The sequence below is a fragment of the Hipposideros armiger genome, unplaced genomic scaffold (genome assembly GCF_001890085.2).
Source record: "Hipposideros armiger isolate ML-2016 unplaced genomic scaffold, ASM189008v1 scaffold_62, whole genome shotgun sequence".
In the NCBI taxonomy this organism is placed as follows: Eukaryota; Metazoa; Chordata; class Mammalia; order Chiroptera; family Hipposideridae; genus Hipposideros; species Hipposideros armiger.
Window position 1 is genome coordinate 2,236,686 of NW_017731412.1, and position 6,095 is coordinate 2,242,780.

The following is a 6,095-nucleotide window of genomic DNA, read 5'->3' on the forward strand; positions in this document are numbered from 1 at the left end:
CAATGATAAAACCAACATGGGCCAGTGAAGCAACGTCCTCCACAACTAGACAAGAACAAAAGGACAGCAACTTGTCATTTCCCCTTCCCCCATTCCCCAATGCTGTTCCCCTCCCCCAATTCCCCAATAAAATCTTTAAAAAAAATAAAAATAAGACGTAAGTGAGGGTTACATGCGTTAAAACTTGGATAGCACTTAGCATGGTGCCTGGCCGGTGGGAACCCTGGGTAAGATTCTGTTTGGCGATGATTCTGCAGACACAAGTCCCCTGCTCAGATCCAGACACTTTCCTTATCTGATGGTTCCTTTCTCTTTCTTTCTTTTTAAGATTTTATTGGGGAACAGCCATGGTCATTGGTTACACATTGCTTTCATGCTACAATGGCATAGTTGACTCTTTTAAGGAGGGTGCAGCTGACAGAGGCCCATGCAGGGATTGAACCGGCAACCTTGGTGTTACCAGCACCACGCTCTAACCAACTGAGCTAACCGGTCACCCGGTTCCTTTCTTTTTAATGCCTGTGTTTGGCCAGGGACCATCACCCCTGAGGAGTTCTATAAACTGGGACACCCTTGCCCCTGAGCTTTTGGGGATCCAACCCTTAAAAGATACCAGCTGTCCCCCTTTTCCTTTTTTTTTTTTCCAATCTACCCAGTAAAGTGGAGGCCAGAAAGAGCAGTGAGTAGGGTTTGGCGCGGGCTTTCACCACCCTGGACCCAGCACACACATCTCTATCTCTTGAGATGTTGACAGAGACTAGGGTGTGCCACCTGTGCAGCCACACAGGGCCACCTTGAAATTCCTAGTTTTTGAACGAGAATCCCCACAATTTCATTTTTTTTACTGGGCCCAGAAAAGTAAGTAGGGGGTCCTGTCTGAGTTAGACACAGAGAAAGACAATACGTCCTTTCACTGTCTCTATATCTCACCGTCTCTCTATGTCTCACTGTCTCTGAGTCTCTCTCTGTCTCTCTGGGTCTCTCTCTGGGTGTCTCACTGCCTCTCTGGGCCTCTTACTGTCTCACCGTCTCTGGGTAGAGACAGAACGTGGAAGCAACACAGACAGCGAGGAGCCACGCGGCCGGCGGGGCCGGCGGGGCCGGAGGAGGGCTGTGGGGCTGCGTGTTTGTCCAAGGAAGGGTGCATTGATCCCGCACGGCCATCAGATAAATCCGGCCGTGGTAATGAACCTCCTCACACACCGCTCTCAAAGCACACACCAGCCCTGGCCCCAGCGGTTAATATTTAACTGAATAAGGGCCATAAATATGGAAAATGGGACTTTTAATTAAATAAGCAGCTTTTAAAAGGGCCCTTGGGCGGGAGAGGCTTTTGTTTAAATATGATTGATTTGACATGTCCTTTCGCTCGCACACTCTCCCGGCTCGCATCCGACGTTAACTCTTGGCCCCAGCCGGAGGAGCAAGCTGGCAGAGGCCAGACCCTGTCCTGCTGGAGGGCGGGGACTCTCCCGGGGAGGAAACGGGGTGCCATTGGAAGCACGTGCCCACTGGGGCGGGGACTAAAAATCTGGCTGTGTGGCCTCCCACGTTTGGGTTAAAGCGCATCAGAGGCTGCTTGAATTTGGGGAAAATATATTGCATCTTCCGGAAGGGATGGGTTAGTGGGGTGAGATGTCTGCCGATCTTGGGGTGTAGGTTCCCAAAGACCCGGGTTTAGGCCACCACTGGGCTGTATGTCCTTTGATGGTCCAGTTCGCCGTCCTTCCTTCTGTGCCTCAGTTTCCTCATCTGTAATATGGGATAATAATCACCTACGTCACAAGGCTGTGTGCAGATGCAGTGCTTTGCAGTCCATGGTAGGGCCCCCAGGATGACAGCTTCCCTTTCTAGGGTTTGGCAGGGTTATGGCCAGAGGCTGGGTGACTGCTGAGAGCCCCGAAGAGGAAGCTTGGTGTCCATATTTCTATACCCAGGACTGGCTTTGTGGGCATGCAACCTGTGTCATCCCACGGGGCCCTGTGCTTAGAAGGGCCTGCACTTGGTTTAATGCTCTTTTGCCACCATTTTGAAATTCTTAACCATTTTTTGAACAAGGGGTCTTGCATTTTCATTTTTCACTGGGTCCTGCAAAGTATGCAGCCAGCTCTGCCGAGACCCATCCATAGGCCCACAATCTTTGTGGCTTGGGAGGTAGTCACTCATTGGAGGAGCCTGGAATTCTCCAATTTCTAGGCCTGGCATGAGAACCCAGTAGTCAGGGAGGTCTGTCTCTTGCCTCCACCCTGGGGGCCTTTAACTTTCAAAACTTTTCCAAACTAAGAAACCACATTCTGTCTATTATAGACAGAATTTATATTTACGAAGCACTTTCTACATGACAGAGTCTGTGCATGCCTGGTCTCAGAGCCCCGTTGGTCTCCCCACTTCCTGGGTGAGGGACCTGATGCTCAGAGAAGCCAAGTAATCAGCCTGGGGTTGCCCAGCTAAGGAACAAGCAGAGCTGGGATTTGAACCCAGGGTCCCTGTCACCATTGCCGTATCTTACGTCCCGTGCAGTTTAGCCTGGTGCAGGCCCATGTCCTGGGACTCAGGTGTAGTTTGGTCCTGACTCCTCTGAGCTGACATAGAGAGCTGGATGGGGCCAGAGAACTCCGTCCACAGGTTGGCCTGTGCTCCACATCTCTTTGGAGGTCACACTCATGAGCAAACTGCTTCTTTGGTGGATTGTTCAGAGTCAAGTCCCCCCATGCCAGCTCCATGGACAGTTGGTGGTTCATGCACCCCCTCTATGGGGCAACCAAGCTGGGTGTGGCTCAGTAAAACCTCCATCCTGCTGTACTGGCATACCTGTGGACATGGCAACTCCTCTTGGGCGGCCATTTCTGGGCTCAGTGTTGGGGTTCGGTGAGGCTGAGGCTGGTTTTGGGTGGAAACAGCAAGGCAGAGGCACAAGGCCATTTCTATTGCAGATCACCAAGTTCCTGTCACCCTCGGCAGGGACAGGGTAATGGGCCAGGTACTGGACTCCTACCTGTGAGCCCGGAGCAACATGAGACAAAACCCTGTGTTGTGGACCTTTAAGAAGGGACCTTCCTCAGGCCGGCCAAGTGGCTCAGTTGGTTAAGAGTTGGCTTAAGAGCGCGAGCTCTGAGCAACAGGGCCGCTGGTTCGATTCCCACATGGGCCAGTGATGCTGAGCCCAAGGTGAGCTGCTGCTGAGCTGACAACATGTGGCAGGATGGCTCAGCTGGTGTAACAACAAGACTGCCTGTTTGATGGTGGGCTACACCCACCTGCAACTAAGACTGAACTGGTACCTTGAGCTGAGCTGCTGCCCAGATGTCTCAGTGGATAGAGCGTGCACTCTTAACAACAAGGCTGCTGGTTCGATTCCCACATGGGATGGTGGTTATGCCCACCTGCAACTAAGATTGAACACAACACCTTGAGCTTAGAGGCCACAAGCTGCCAATGGGCAACCAGATGGCGACTGGCGCCCTCCACAACGAAGATTGAAGAACAACAACTTGGCTGTTCCCCTTCCCCAATTCCCCAACACTATTCCCCTCCCCCAATTCCCCAATAAAATCTTTAAAAAACAAACAAACAAAGAAAGGACCTCCCTCTTAGACATCTCCCTCCCAAGACCCCTCAGCGAGACCTAAAATGCCACCTTCCCAGTTTCTCTCCCACCCATGCTCTGTTTCCTGCCAGCACCCAAACCCATCCCTCCTGGGTGATGTCAAATGCTTCCTAATGGGGCTTCCTGGCAGGAAATCTGCCCCCACGTATCCATGTTCCACCCAGAAGCCAGACGAGCTTCTTGAACCAAAGGTTCTCCCTTCTTTAAGCAGCAAACACTAGGCCAGGCTGGTCTCCCTCCACTCGGCCTACAACCATCTGCGATCAGCGTAACTCCCTTCGGGCCCAGGGAACACCAGGAATCAGGAAGACCGGGTGGGGTGGGGGGTGGGGGCAAAGGTCGGGGTGAGGCCAGCTCCTTTTGGTGTCAAAGAAGATTACGAGTCCTGCTCTCAGAGCTGAGGGCTGGGGCCGAAATCAGCCTGTGATCCCAAGTGAGGTGAGTTCAGAGGTCACCAGCTGGCTCCTTTGTGTGTCAATATTAACACGAGAGTCGCCTAATTGGGGTGGGTCAGCCAGTGGACACAGCCAGGACGCACATCAGGAGAAAGGAAAGGGACCGATGGTGCCCCAGGCACTGTGTTGGGTGCTTGACATGAGTTGGCTCGTTCATTATATTAATATTCCTACTAATAATACCAATATAGAAAGAGCAGGAGAATAGCAGTATCCACATATATTGAGTGCCTATTAAATTCAGATTTGGTTCCTGGCACTTAATTAAACTGTCTTATCTTTCCAACCTCCCTAGGAATTATGTTCTGTGGCCCCCTCCTCCCACAGCCGAGGAAACTGAGGCACAAAATGGTTAAGTCAGTGGTCCAAGGTCCTACAGCTTGAGTGGAGGACATTGGACGTGGATCCGGTGACCATCTCCATTTTATTGACGGGGGAAGCAAAGATCAGAGAGGGTGCCACCGCACCGAGTTGTTCCCACTCCTGAAGTGAGGGGCTGACCTTTTGTGTCCCTGTATGAACCAGGTATTGGCTGTGGGCTGCCCCGGGGGCTGGGTGCAAACCCTGCTACTCAATGGCAGCTCCCACGGGCAGAGGCCATGTCTCTGGATACTAAAGGAACTGATCCTTTAGCAGCCAGCCCGATCACGGGCAATGGGTGCGCTGGGTAAAGGGGGGTGGGGGTGGGGTACCAGCCATATCTGCTACACCTACTGTATAGTGGGCGCTGTTTACCCTTGTGGCACTTGCCCTACTTCACAGAGCGTGGCTATCACGTGCCTAACATTCTAGATCCATGACTGAATCGAATTCTCCCTCCAACGCTATGAGACAGGTAAACCCATTTAACAGATGAAAAGGATGAGGCTCCGTTGGGACCTGAGCTGAGGAGAACGCGAGGCTCACCTAGTCCCCCCAAGTCCAGTCCCGAGGCCCTGGAATGCTCGCTGCTGTGCTGCCCGCAGCTTTGGAGAAGGTCATCAGCTAGGTGGCGACCCAGCCAGCAGCAGGGTGGGAGTCGAGGCAGAGGACGGCTTTAATGGCCTCGGCCTTGTCTGACATTTGGGTTTTACTTTCCCTGGAAAGTGTGCTAATTACTCCTGTTCACTCAGGAGTCTGGCTTAACGACCACTCGGATTTTATGGAGTTCTTTGGGGTTGCCACTGCTGGGTGACTTCTGGAGACCACGGCAGCCGACAGCAGATGTGCCTCTTCCCCCGTTTCTGGCCAGCGGCTCCCAGGGACTCAGGCCCGAGCGCCAGCCACGTGCTGGGGGCACCTCCCTGACCCGCTCTGTCTGTGCCTGCGCACACACACAGCTCTGCTGTCCCCCGGCCACCCCAGAAGTTGGTACAACGAATCATCCCCATCTTGCAGATGAGAAAACAGAGGTCCCAAGAGGGTAAATGGTTGTCCCTGCTTCTCCCCGCTGGGGAGTCTGACGCCAGAGCCTCAGCCTCCCCGACAGCCCTCAGCACCCAGAGGAGGACTCTGGAGCCCCGCGTTCCTCTCAACCCCCTCCTTAGGTTTGCAGGGAAGCGACTGAGAGCCGCGTTGACGGGTGGAAAAACTGAGGCAAGAAGCCATACGGCAAAGAGGTTCAAAGCAGGGGTCATAAGGCAGCCGGGCTGCAGTGTCCTCATCTGTACAATGGGGGTGATAATGGAACCCGCCTCCTGGGCTCGTTAGGAAGATGACATTTAAGTGCTTAGGACAGCACAGAGCGGGTGGAAAGCTCGGGGCACAAGCTGGCAATGATTATAAAGGTGGCCGCAGGGTCAGTTTGGGGCCCTAGTGGATGTCCTCACCACCCCGGGCTACACTTCCTCCTCCCCAGCCATGTCCTAGGCTTTTGCTTCTCTCTCCCAAACAGCACCGGCTCTTAAGAAACTCCCCCACTTCAGCAGGTCTCCTGAGTCCCCAAGACTGGGAAATGCCAAGATTTCTGCCCTTGGGAGGCATGGCAGCCCCTGGATAAGGGGATCACTTTCAGGAAAAAGTGTGGGGGGGTTCTCCATCTCCCCCAAATCATT

The 6,095-nt window shown here is 53.3% G+C and overlaps 1 non-coding gene across 1 annotated transcript; it reads right to left on the minus strand.

Moving 5' to 3' along the window:
* Positions 1-421: 421 nt before the first annotated feature.
* Positions 422-495, minus strand: TRNAT-GGU (transfer RNA threonine (anticodon GGU)). The gene has a single exon. It is a non-coding gene; the product is annotated as a tRNA-Thr (tRNA).
* Between the last annotated feature and the right edge of the window lie 5,600 nt (positions 496-6,095).